Source organism: Macaca thibetana, chromosome 9, assembly GCF_024542745.1.
Source record: "Macaca thibetana thibetana isolate TM-01 chromosome 9, ASM2454274v1, whole genome shotgun sequence".
Classification (NCBI taxonomy): domain Eukaryota; kingdom Metazoa; phylum Chordata; class Mammalia; order Primates; family Cercopithecidae; genus Macaca; species Macaca thibetana.
In genome coordinates, this window is record NC_065586.1 from 47,557,815 (window position 1) to 47,570,395 (window position 12,581).

Below are 12,581 nucleotides of genomic sequence, written 5' to 3' on the forward strand. Positions count from 1 at the left end.
CATCCCAATCGGCCTTCAGTTTCAGGGTTCCAGGCTGGGGCAAAGGTCAGGGGGAGGAATGCCCTGAGTGTCATGGAGCCAGGCTGGGGTTGGTGGGTTGAGGACACTGGGTATGGCTGGACATGGCTTCTTTGAAGTCCTCTCATATGAAAAAAAATCATCATTTTCTTGTTAGGAAACCACAAAATGGGCTTTGGAGAAATGGCTTCAGGTTTTCTTATGACTGCTCTGTAAAAATAGACTAGTCGTAATCCTGAGATAGAATGGTTTCCATGTTTAGTGTTTAAACAATTTGTTTTGAAAATTATGAGATAACTTAGATTTACATGCAATTATAAGGAGCAACCCAGAGAGATCCAGTGTGCCTTTCACCCAGGTTCCCCCACGGTACATCCTGCATAGCTGTAGTACAATATTGCAACCAGGATTTGATACAGCCCATAGGCCTTGTTCATATTTCAGTAGTGCATGTGATCTTGCAGGTATGGATTTATTGCCATGCATTTTAAAAATCACATGTGTAGATTCCTGTGACCACCAGTCAGGATACAGAGTAGTTCCTTCACAAGGATCCCTATCTACCTCTGTATAGCCACAGACACCCCCATAACATGCTAGAGGGTGTGGGAGACTGATGAGGGTTGGCAGCCCCACGGCCGGTGCCAGGATGGAATGGGTGGACCTTCGAAAGTCCCATTTTGTCTCTGGGTGATATAATTTCTTTGCCAAGAATGTAACTAAGAAAAGAAATCAGCATATGTTTGCATTTGCCTAAATACCCTTCTTCTCTAAGACTGGAATGTTGTCCCCAGCTCTTGAGCAAATATACTGTTTGGAGTCTTCCAGGAAGAATTGAAAGCGCAAACAGTCACTGTGCTGAAATAAAAATGAGGTGGATGGGGACAAGGGTGGGACCCGAACTGGACTCAGTCCAAGACCTGGCCTCTCCCTCCCACGCTCCCACTCCTGCTCAGTCCCGGGCCCTTGGGGAGGAGTTGGAGGCTTTGTAAGAGCCCTAAGTTGCCTGCAGGGATCTTTCAGGGGCCAGGGCCTTCCCCTGAGAGCCCTTGGGGCTGGTGGCTCAACCCCAAAGTCCAGCCTGCTCTGAGGCTGGGCCCTGTGGAGAGGCATGGACACTGCCGGGGATGGGGGTGCTGTGATCCAGCGTGCCCAGGCCCTTCCCACCCCACTTTCTCTGAGCATCATTGCTGTGTTTCCAATCTGGCCTGCAGACACAGGTTTCCTCTAGAGACTGGAAGGCGACCTTGATGGGAACCTCAGCTGCTGGGAGGGCAGGTGATCAGCTCTCTAGCCTGCCCACCCGTCTGTGCTCCTGTGACTCCTGCAGACTGAACAAGGCCTGGTGGCACTTGCCCAAGTCCTGTTTTCTGATTACACTCCTTACCCTCACTCTGCTCAAGATGCAGGTCCACAAAGAAAAATGTTCCTGAGCCCCACCTGTCCTACAGAGCTGGCAGCTTCGTTACACGCTCTCGCAGACGTGCTCGTCCTGCCCTCAGCCTGCTCTCGGCTTGTCCTGACTCTCATGAGGGCTGGTCCTCCATGAGTGCTGGACTGCCTGGTGAGGCAGTGAAGTCCAGGAGAGTGGCTGTGTACTTCCCACCACAATGGCCCTGCTGTCTGCATGCTGCCTGGCACAGAGTAGCCCCTTGACACATTCATGGATGGGGACATGGAGTTTTCAAGCCATTTTCAAACAAGACAAAGGAGGAATGGGGAGAAAGACAAGGGTACTGGATAGTCTGACCTCTGAATATGAGGTGGCAGGGAAGGGGTGTAGGCTAGGAAACGGGTTTTATTCTGCAGATACACTTCCCCACCCCTCTTCTCTCCTCCACCTGGAATCTACAATGGGACCAAAAGCTGTGTTCCTCTTTTCTGACATGGACACCTTTGCTGCCTATAGTGGGGTTGAAGTTAGTTTCCAACCAGACTGCTCCTTATCAGTAATTCCATAAAGTTGCCAAGTGACCAGTAACTTTCATCTGGAGGACCACTGTAGGTGGTTGGTTGAGGCTGCTTGGGAGCTGTGCTGGGAAGGATTCTGAGGCTGTGTGTGGGCTCAGCAGCAGAAAACACCATAGTTGGTCTGTGAGGCTTCCATGGTGCAAGAGAGGGATTGGCAGAGACCTGTCATGTTTACTGGTTCAGACCTGGAGGGTGGAGGTGAGTGGAGAACCCCAGAGGTGGGGTTCTCAGTCGGAAGACAGCCTCAGAGCTGTGTACTCATGGCGCTGTCCAGGGTGCTAGCCCTTCTGGCTCTCCGCTTGCTGGAGGCCGGAGAACTCTTTTATTGGATTCTGTGCAGGACCTCCTGCCTTTGCCTTCCCTGGTCATCGGCCTCCTGATATGACAAGCAGTGAGGCTTGGTTTCTGCCTCTACACATTTTCTGTAAAATTTTAACTCAGTGCCCAGTGCTCGTCCTGGCTTTCCCCTCATGCCCAGCCCAGCTGCTGCCCATTTCCAACGTGCCTGAGCCAAGGCAGCTCAGCCTATCTGCTGTTTGATGCAGAACATTCAGCCCTCGGAGTGCGAGTGTGGCTGCTCCCTTGGCATGGCTGGCTGTGGCCTGTCCCAGTGTCACTTCTGGGTAGATACACATTGCCAATATAGCCAAGACAAACAGTGCCTCTGGAACACCTCAGAGCCCCTCCTCCCCCCGACTCACTGCAGCACTAGCTGCAGATGAGCCCAATTAAAAAGCAAATTAAGTGTAAAGACTGTTCTATTCTTTCCAAAGTCAAACAGAAGTGGTTTGGGAATATAGCTACTTTTTTTCAATGCTTCTGCAAGTATCTTTATGTATTTTACTTCACTCTAGCCACCCAACATCCGTCTGAGATCGGATTATTGCTACATTTTACAGATGACGAAAATGAGGCTCAGAAAGGTTCTTTTTGACTTTAGTACCCATGCGTTTAGCCAAGGCATCATTCTGTTTCTGTAATTTGGACTTACTAGGCTCTAGCTTCCTCCTGCTGTCCCCAACCAGTCAGAGTTGATACCAAGAAAAAGGGAGGTAGTTTGGAAGGGACATGACATGCTTTAGGCTGGTGCAGTCACTTCAGTGAGCATCACACATAGGCTTCCTCCTTTGTGGGGCAAGGCTTGATTCTTCCTCATTTGCTCATCAGCCTCCCTTTAAACCCAGGAATGTCCTGCCCCAGGTAGAGTCTGAGGACTGGGCATTTGAGTCAGGAGTTAGAGATCAGAACAGGAAAAGCCATGGGCTCCAAGACAGAATTTGGCAGAAGGGTGAGAGAGGAGATGGTATGTATATGGTTTACAAGATGTGCCATTTGGTAAAATTCCACTGAAAATACTTGTATGCTTGTTGTGATAGTGAAAGGAAAAACAAAAGAGAAGATGACATTTGAGAGAGAAAATTTGCAACATTAAAATACCAAAAGTTTGGATCGAAAAGAATGGAGAACTTTCTGAGTTGCCACTTCAAATGCTGGGATATTCATGTGTGTGTATGCATTGGCAGGGGCTGGGGTGGGGATGTGCTAGTAGCTGTATCCACAATTTCCCTCTAGCGAATAAATTTGGATGAAGGTTGTAATTATGATGAGCTCTTAGATATCATTGACTCATTCATTCAACAAATATTCACGGAATCCCTGCCGCATGCCAGGTATTTTGCTAGGCACTCATTTTCAATGAAGACACAGATGGGTGGAGTAACTTGGCTAATGTTGCATGGGCTGGCATTGGAAGTCAGGGCCCAGGGGCCCAGGGGCATCTCCAGGGCACGGCAGTCGCTTCTTGGCCTCTGGGCTAGCTTGCAGACCTGGGATGGGTTGGAAGCTGGGATTCCGCAGAAACAAAGCATCAGGGCTCTGTATGAGTGACTACTGTCTATTTGTGCCAGTTTAAAAATTATTTTTTAATTGAAAGCTACACGTGGTTACAATGTATATGTTCAATTAAAAGACTAATAACCTGAAGACTCATGAACACACAATCAGTTTAAAAAATATCAAGGAGCCCTTGTGTGCTTCACCCTGACCATGTCTCCCCTACAGAGGGACTTAAACACTCTCCTGATTGTGTGCTAACAAGCCCCTCGCTTTCCTTGATATATTTTTTTTTCTTTTTATGTGTCTGAAGTTTTGCCAAGTTGTATCTAAGCATGGAAATTTTAAATTTATGCCTCATATTTTTAAAACACTGTACATGTATTTCACTGTTTTAGAGGATCCCAAGCCAATGTCTTTTTTTTTTTTTTTTTTTTTTTTTTTTTTACTTTTATTTTAGGCTTAGTGGTACAAGTGCAAGTTTGTTACATAGGTAAACTCGTGTTGTGGGAGTTTGTTGTACAGATTATTTCATCACCAAGATAATAAGCCTAGTACCCATTAGTTGTTTTTCTTGATCCTCTCCCTCCTCCCACCCTCCAATCTCCACCCTCCCTCCACTCTCCACCTTCCCATAGACCCCAGTGTGTGTTGTTCCCCTCTGTGTGTCCATGGGTTCTCATGATTTAGTTCCCACTTAGAAGTGAGAACATGCCCTATGTGGTTTTCTGTTCCTTAGTTGGCTCAGGATAGTGGCTTGCAGCTCCATTCCTTGATAGTTTTATCATACAAGTATGGGGCCCATGGTTGGTTTGTGACTCATGTATGTGGAATAACACTTCTGCATGCTTCTGGGATTGTTTTTTTATTTTCACTCATCATTAGGTTTTTGAAATTCATCCGTTTGATGCAGGTCGGTGTATTAATCATTTTTATTGCTGCACTGTATGCCCTGATTCATTTATCCACTTTATTGTCCATGGGCATTTGTGTTGTTTCCAGGATTTTGTTATTACCAACAATACTGATAGGAACATTCTCATATTTGTCTTTTGGTGTTTGTGTGCAAGAGCTTTTCAGGGTCTATTCTGAGGAGCAGAATTGCTGGACTGTTGGGTCAGTGCATATTTCACTTTATTAGGTTAGACCAAACTGTTTTCCAAAGCATTCCTAGCAATTCACACTACCACCTGCAATATGTGAGAGTTCCCCAAGTCCCCTAACCTCACCAACACTTGTCTTCTTGTTACTTTTAGGTTTCTAGTGCAAAATGTAATCTTATTTTTGATTTTAATTTACATTTTCTTGATGATAGATGAGGTTGGGTATCTTTCCATATCTTTATGGGCTATTTTCATTTTCTCTTCTGTGAAACACCTGTTTACAGTTGAGTTTTTGCCCGTTTTTAAAATTGAGCCTTTTCTTTTTAAGTGTGGCAATATATTCTTTAAGTTAATTGTTTGTCTTAGTGAACAGAAATTCTTTATTGTATTGTTGTCAAATGTAGTCATCGTTTTTTTTTTTTTTTTTTTTTTTTTTTTAATGGCTAGTTCTCTTGCTTGTCTTGTTTAAGAAGTCCTCTCCTACCCGCATGTCAGAAAGAAATTTTCCTGCTGAAACCTCCCTCTCTATATGGAGAGCAGATATTGTCCACCTGGCTAGGTGTCCACAGCTAGGGTCTGGCCAGGCTGTGCCTGTCTCCCCTGCTCCTCCGTGAGCCTAGCAAGCCCACCTCTCTCAGCAGCTGTGGGTTGATATTCCTTCCACCCTGACACTGCTCCACTTTGCCGTGCCTTTGGGCCTGTCTTTTTCTTGGTGGTAACCGAAGAAAGCTCATGCAAATTCAGTGCAGCCTATGGCAAGGTGGTTAGGAAGAGCTTCCTGGAGGAGGTGACATTTAAGCAGGTGCTTAAATAGGAGTAGTTTTTATTTTTTATCAGGCAGTTAAAGGGCACTGGGGGCTGGAGGTGACATTTAAGCAGGTGTTTAAATAGGAGTAGTTTTTATTTTTTGTTAGGCAAGCAAAGGGCAGTGGGGTTGTAGGAAGAGTGTTCCAAGCAGAGGGAAGAACTTGGTTCCTTCTTTCCTGAGGAAAGGCCTAGGGGCAATGGAGAGGAGGAAAGATCATATGGCTGGAATATGGGAATTGGCTAGGGATGAGACTGGAGAGACAGTCGGAGGAGACTTTAGATGCTCAGGATCCCCAGAAATCCCTGGGAGCCATACCTTGCTACCTTGGGTGGCACTCTTGGGTCCTGTTCTTTATACCCGCCCAGCGATCTGAAGACGGACAAAGGCAAAGCCTTCATCTCTAGAAGGCTCTGGTCCTTTCACTGCCTCCTGTCTGAAGTCATTGTCTGCAGACAAAAGGGCAGAAACTGACACATTCTCAGGAATGATGATCTGTCTTAGGACAAACCACAGCCCCAGAGTCTAAGCCAGATGTAGGGCCTGCATTTCCCAGATGACCCAGGCGTCATGCCAGCGGGTAACAGCTCCAGTCCCTCTAGCCCTTGCTTCGTCCTGGGTGCCCTGAAAGAGCGTGGAGCTGCCCTTGCTCACATCATCCCAATAGCAACCCCACATGGTGGGTTCTGTATTCAGAGAAGTAAAGGGATTTGCTCTAGGTCATATGGCTGGTGAGTGGGGGGCTGGCCAGCTCTGGTTCCCAGAGGGTCCACAGCTCTGTTCACAGCCTCTTGGCATATCTGTGGGGAGCAAACACTGTGGTAGAGTGTTTGCTTGATGTACTAAGATTTATTGTGGCATATTTGGTGACATCAGAAATTAGCAACAATCTAAATGTCCATCTTCAGCAAATTGGTTAAATATATTATGATATGTACATTTAATGGAAAAATCTAGTTTATTATGTGCTGAGTGGAAGTAGTTCCAAAACATGGTGCTGTTAGCTGACAATAGAGAAATGGGAATGGTGACGTAAGTGTTGCTTTGTGTACAAGTGAGCTTCTGTGTGTGTGTATCTGAGTGGACACACACAGTCACTCCAAGGAAATGCTGTTTAAGGGAAGGAAACACAGTGGCTTGGACTGGGATGGGAGATTTATTTTTCACTGCATAACTTCTTGTACTTTTTGAGTGTTGCATCAAGTGCAAAAAATAAATGAGTAAATAAAAAAATAAGCATGAATCGCCACCCCTCTCTGCCTCCTGCTTCCTATACAAGGTGACTTCTCTGAGCTTCAGCTTCCTCATCTGTAGGGTAATTTCTGAGCTGTAAGGGCAAAATACCCGGTAGAGTACCTGGCACATGGTAAGTGGTCTATATGATCACAGCAAACCATGCGTGGGGACCAGGAGTGGCAGGAACCAGAATTCTTCCCTCATGGCAGTGCGTATGGGCACTAGGCAACCTTGGTAGAATCTTGGTGCAAGAGATTTGGCTGTTTGCTCCTCCAGTCAGGCTCAGGATAACCCTTGCATTTAATAGTTAGGGGCGTGGGATCCAGAGCAGTCTTCTTGTTGAATCCCAGCTCTGCTGCCTTAGCTGTGTGACATTGGGCAAGTCACTCAACCTCTCTGTGCAACAGTTTTCTCATTTGTAACATTGCGATACAGTACTCATTTCTGCCTGATGGGGTTAATGTGTGGATTAAATGAGTCAATAGATGTCAGGGGCTTAGCTCAGTACCTGGCAGGTGGTAACTGCTCAGTAACACTTACTACTCTGGAGCTGTACCCAGCTGTGGTCCCATTGCTGTCCATTCTTCCTTGGCTGCCCAAGGCAGACCTGGTGAATCCCAGTCCTGGCTTGTTCAGCATCCCAGAACGCAGCTGTATTTTGGTTGTGTTCTTGGTGCTTGGGGAAACAGAGGGAGCTTGGGGGTCAGCTCTCTCACCTGCAGGGTATACACCTTGCACTATGGAGGAGCTGAGCTGCCAAGGCTTCCCCAAGGTCTCCTTGCACAGTCACAGGTGGCTCCGAAGAGCCATCGTGCCTTCTAAGCTGGACAGCTTAACTGATTTTCATAGCAAATATCTGTTGGGATCTCACCCCCCGAGTCTTCGTGAAATAAAATTCCCTGGAAGAAAGGGAATTATTAGGGCAAATGTTAGTTTATAATCAGTGCTCCTTGCTGACGTCTCCTTTGCGGCCCCTGGCAAAGCAGTCCAGATGACTGAACTGCCATGCCCGATCTTATTAATAACACACATTGGATCATTATGGCATTAGTTTAAATTGAAGTAATACATACTTTTTCCAGACGAAATGAGTAAGTGGGTTTAATTGCTAGGAAACCTATGGAAGAAGTTTGACAATAACTTTACCTGGACGAGTGTTTTGGGTTTTGTTCTTCGATCTAATTACAAAGTAACTGTACTTTGGGGTGTGTTAATTGTAGTGTGCACTAGAAGATTACAGTTTATTAACTCTGAAGTTCCGTCACCCCTCCGTCAGATTCCAGAGTACGTCTGGAGAAGTGAGGAGATGCCTGATGCGGGTGTGGATAGAGGACTGGAAAGTGAGGCTATGCCGACTCCCACACATGCCCCAGTGTGCCACTGGGTCCTGCTGGAGTTGAGGGAGCAAGAACTTGGCCAGATCCCCTGTTTCCTCTTCTCACCACACACTGTTGTGCCCTTGCAGGACCAATGCAGGCTCCTGTTGATATCCCTCTCCTGCCAGACCCACACTCCCCAGACCTCCTTCACCCCACACATGAGAGGGAACAAGGGAGATGTGTTGTTAAATACTAGAATTTCAGGAAGGGTACCAGTGAGATGTGGCTGCAGACTTCTGAAAGGATCACTGGTGCAGATGGGACCTCCCCTCCTCCCTCTCCCTGTCTGCTCCCCTCCAGCTCTGGCTCCTTGGTGCTCCGTGAGCGTGCCCGGCACAACCTGCTGCAGAGGCTTTGGACTGGCTGTTTCCTCTGCCTGGGACACTCTTCCTGCATGTGCAAACGTCTGTAAGCTGCACCTTTGGGGCTTTGCTTCAATTCCGTCTATCCCGTGGGGCCTTCCCTTTCTAATTTATTTAAAAATGGAGCTCTATTTTCTCTTGGCACCCCTTTCTCCCTTTTTCCATTGAATTTATTCCCATTTACTCAGTTTTTGATGTCTGTCTTTCCCCAACTAGAATGTGAGTTCCATGCAGACAGGCAGTTTTGTTTGCTTAGATGAGTGATACTGGACCCACAGCGTTTAGAGCAGCACCTAAAGCTTAGTAGGTGCTCATTAAATATTTGATGAGTGAATGAATGAATTGATGTTTTGGGGGTGTTTCATTGCCCATTTATTGGCCTAGGAGCATTTGTTTCTTTCCTTGAGTTTACCAATTACAGCAGTAATATATGCTTCCTATGGAGTCCGAGGATGTGCAAAGGCAAAGCCCCTCCCTCCTCCACTTTCAGCAGAGCCCTGGCTCGTTCAGCCTGCTGTGTCTCTGTCTATACTTTCCTCCTTGTCAAGTGTGTAGACTGCCTGTGTGTGCCAGGGGTAAGGACTGGATCGCAGTTTAGATGTGCCCAGCCCCTGAGAAAGTTCTTCCCATAGCTTCAAGAAAAGAATGACTGCAAAACACATATGAATCACAGTGAGATGGCAACGGTGCTGCTGAGGTCTGGTGGGTGAGCCTGGCTTGTGTTGGAAGACTTAGTTCTCTTCCTGGCTTTGTCTTTTTCTAACGTGCTTCCGGGCACACTGACAACTCTTTCTGATCCTTTGTTTTCCCACTTTGGTAGTGGGGATGATGAAAACGCCTACCGTGGAGGGTTCGTGTGAGGCTGAAATGAAATGAAATGAAGTGATGGATTTGAGAGTGATTGCACTCCCTGAGGTCCCAGACCATTTCTCGTTTTTCTTACTCCTCCGCAGCACCCAGGACAACATTGGGTACAAGGCCTGTGATTGAGCCAAGTGCTGAACAAACTGTGCTGGGAGCCCTGAAGCCTAGAGCCACAACTCTGTCCCGGGAGGCAGTGGGTTTTGAATTACTGCCGGGAGCAAGAGGGCTTCTGCAGATGGAGGAAACCTGGGACTGAAATGCCAGGGTGTGAATGGCATGGCATATTTGAGAGGGACGAGGTACGGAGGGTCAGTAGCTTATGGGAAAGGATGAAGGGGTCCATGGAAGGGAAACTGCGCTGGCAGTCTCAGAGGCCAGGTCGTCGTGTCTGTCGTAGGGTTTTTCTCTTCTGATGTGAGGCATGTGCTGTGACGTCGAGGCTTGTCCTCTGTGTGAACTTTCTCCTGTGTAGTAAGGATGCTCAAGAACGGAAGCCCGTCCTCTCTGGTTGCATTACTCTGGAATGTTAAAAGGACGAAATTGCCTGTATCTTGTGTGGCTAGTTCTGGACTGCAGGAAGCCTGGTGGTTTTGATCCAGGTGGCAACTCCCTGCCCCGTATTTCCTGCAGAAGACTCTGCGAGTGGTGACAAGGCTACTTAGAACCAAAAGGTGGGGGTCACGCCCAGACACAGCCATGTGGGTAACATTATGCCTCCTCTCAGCCCTTCATGTACCCAGTTCCTTGCTGGAAGTTAGTCTCTTACCCACCCGATGGCGTGGTCGCCACAGGGACTTGTTTGCTGCCAACCCCCAGCCAGCATAGGACGCTGCACGTAAGCCTGGCACGCTGCCTCTGATTTTTGGTTTGATTGTTTCAGGTTGCATTATCTACCTGTTTGCTTATTTGTTTATTTCCTGCGCACATTCAGAGAGAATTTGCAGAGGCTTCTAAGGTCTTCTTAGAGAGACACTGAGGTTAAGAAAGCAGCTGCATTAGAAAATCAAGTGGCACCAAGGACGGCTGTGGTCATGCTCTTCTGGCAGCCACAGGTTACAGAGACCACGGTCCCTGGGTGGGAGGAAGCGGAGGCACCAGGCCCCCCTCAGCACTGCAAATAATCCTCCCTGAGGGACCTGATCTCTGCAGGAGACCCTGAAGGACAGAATGTATGGCAATTCCGGCTCAACCTTTACAGCAAATGCAGAAGTGGGTTTTGCTTGGCTGTTTCTCAGTCAAGCACAGTCGCTGACTGTGGAGTGTGGCCCTCTCATGGCTCAGCTGATCCCAAGCTGGAACTAACCATTCCTGGAAGAGAGTAGGGATAGGACTTTTCCCTGCCTAAGCTTCCTCTGGGCCGGACTTGAAGCGGGTCACAGTAAGGGTTGGGTGTTCCGGCACTCCTTGCTGCCCATGGAGTGAGGCTTCATGCGTCCATTCAGTTTAGTTCCGTTGGACAAATGTCCTCTGAAGGCCTTTGCAGTCCCAGGTGCTGGGTGGGGCTCAGGAGGAGAACACAGCAGGCATGGTCCCTGCCCTGACAGGAACTGCTGTAAGTGGGACAAAGGGTGTGATGGGGCCTGTGCAGTGCTTGCCACAGAGCCGTAGCAGCGTCTGGGGAGGCCTTCATGAGCATTGGTGGCTGAGTCCAGTCCTGATGGGGTGAGGAGGGCTGAGCAGAGACCAGCCCAACGTGAGGGGTTCCAGCAGGGCAGAGGGGCTGCCTTGTATTCTCAGGGGAGTGGGAAGACGTGGAAGGGGAGACCACTCTGCTTTGGGACTTTTGCTTTGAAATTATTTTTATCATATACATAAGTCATACACAAAATGAATATGCTCTTGTTGAAAAAAAAATTAAAACAACATAGACATTTAAAACAAAAAGCAAGCACCCATTAGGCATGTGTTCTCCCTCTCCCACCTATCTGCCTTCCTCTGGCCTTGCCTGGACATGCCACATGTGCACACAGACACAGTGCTTTGCAGATGCAGAAGGGGGAACATGTCCCGGGCATTGTTTGGTGACATGCTTTTACTTGATGGGCTTTGCAGCTTTTGCTCCATATCGCCCACTTGGTTCTACCCCATTCTTTTTGCCTGCTGCACAACATTCTGCAGGGTAGGCCCCATGGGCTTTATTCCTCCATGTCTTGATTCAGGTGGCTTCTAGTTATTGGCCGTCACACAGGGCTGCAGTGCGCAGCCGTGGACACACATCCTCATGCATGTATCTAAGTACTTCTAGGGGTTGGATTGCTAGAAAGCAGAGCAGCTGGGCTGCAGGGGATTCTGTTTTCAAATTAGGAAGCTAGAAGACAGTGATGAGATGCCAGTTACCAAAATAAGGCAGGGAGAGGAGAAGTGTTCTGGAGGAGAACAGACCTTGTTCTAGCCCCTGTTGTTTCCATTCTTGGGTGCCATCTTGCTGAGAAGTGTGATTGGACAGAAAGTCAGGGACAAAATCCAAAATCAGAGAACCAGATAAAATGCAGCAAGGACCCACTTAGGCCGGCAGCAACTCTTGTGAGAAGCGATTTGAGGGTTGAATTATCTGCAGCTTGGTGGGAGTGAGTGGTGGGAATGAGTGGTGGGAGTAAGCAGTGGAAGGGAGGGAAGGAGGTGGCAAGTGCTGGGTGGTCCCTGTGGTGTGTCCTGCACCGAGGGACATGCCTCTCTGGTGGAATGGAGACAAGCTGGCAGGAATTCAGAAAGGAGGGATTCTGAGGTCGCTGACAGGCCTGGAGCTAGGGGAACGGGCTGATGTGAGCCGAGGGGTCCCAGGACTAGGACTAATGAAGAAATGCTGCAGAGAATAGAGTGCAGTATGTCAAGGAACTTTCCAACTGTCAGAGTCGATCTGAACTGGAAGGGGCTGACTCTCTCCCCCAGGGACCCACCCTGGGTACTATGGCAGGAAGGGTTCTTAGCTCTGGTGTGCCCACAAGCCCCTGGCTGATTGGCCATCATGAGATAGAGGTTCTCCCCAGAGACCCTGGCATGGTTTCCCCAG

General features: G+C 48.1%; 1 protein-coding gene across 3 annotated transcripts in view; it reads left to right on the forward strand.

Moving 5' to 3' along the window:
• The window catches only part of GRID1 (glutamate ionotropic receptor delta type subunit 1), a 791,529-nt gene that overhangs the window by 159,813 nt on the left and 619,135 nt on the right, over positions 1-12,581 (forward strand). The window lies entirely within an intron of this gene.